Here is a 469-nt window from a genome sequence, read left to right as displayed (position 1 = left end):
CTGCTGCTGCTGCTGCTGCTGCTGCTGCTGCTGCTGCTGCTGCTGCTGCTGCTGGTGTTGGTGGTGGTGGTGGGTGTGCTGCTGGTGCTGGTGCTGCGGCTGCGCGGGGTGGAGAAAGAGGGAGAAACGGGCGCTTCTTCTTCCTCCTGCTGCTGCTGCTGCTGCTGCTGCTGCTGCTGCTGCTGGGGGCAAAGCACATGCATCCAGTCTGCGTGGCGGGGGCTGAGGCTGCAGAGAGCGGCGGGGTGTACGGGCTCGAAGGCCTGTATCTGGTTGTCAGTGTTGAGGGTTAGTAGAGCTGGAAAGGGGCCGAAGGAAGAACCCTTGCTGCTGCTGCTGCTGCTGCTGCTGCTGCTGCTGCTGAGGCTGCAGCTGCTGAAGGCTTTCTTTCTCCATCCACGTATCACCGGAGCTGCAGAAGATGCAAATAAAGAAGATACACTGCTCTCATCGATACCAACACCACCAC

The sequence above is a fragment of the Eimeria mitis genome, genomic scaffold, assembly GCF_000499745.2.
Source record: "Eimeria mitis Houghton genomic scaffold, Emh_scaff3440, whole genome shotgun sequence".
NCBI classification, from domain to species: Eukaryota; Apicomplexa; class Conoidasida; order Eucoccidiorida; family Eimeriidae; genus Eimeria; species Eimeria mitis.
This window is presented reverse-complemented; position numbering follows the sequence as displayed.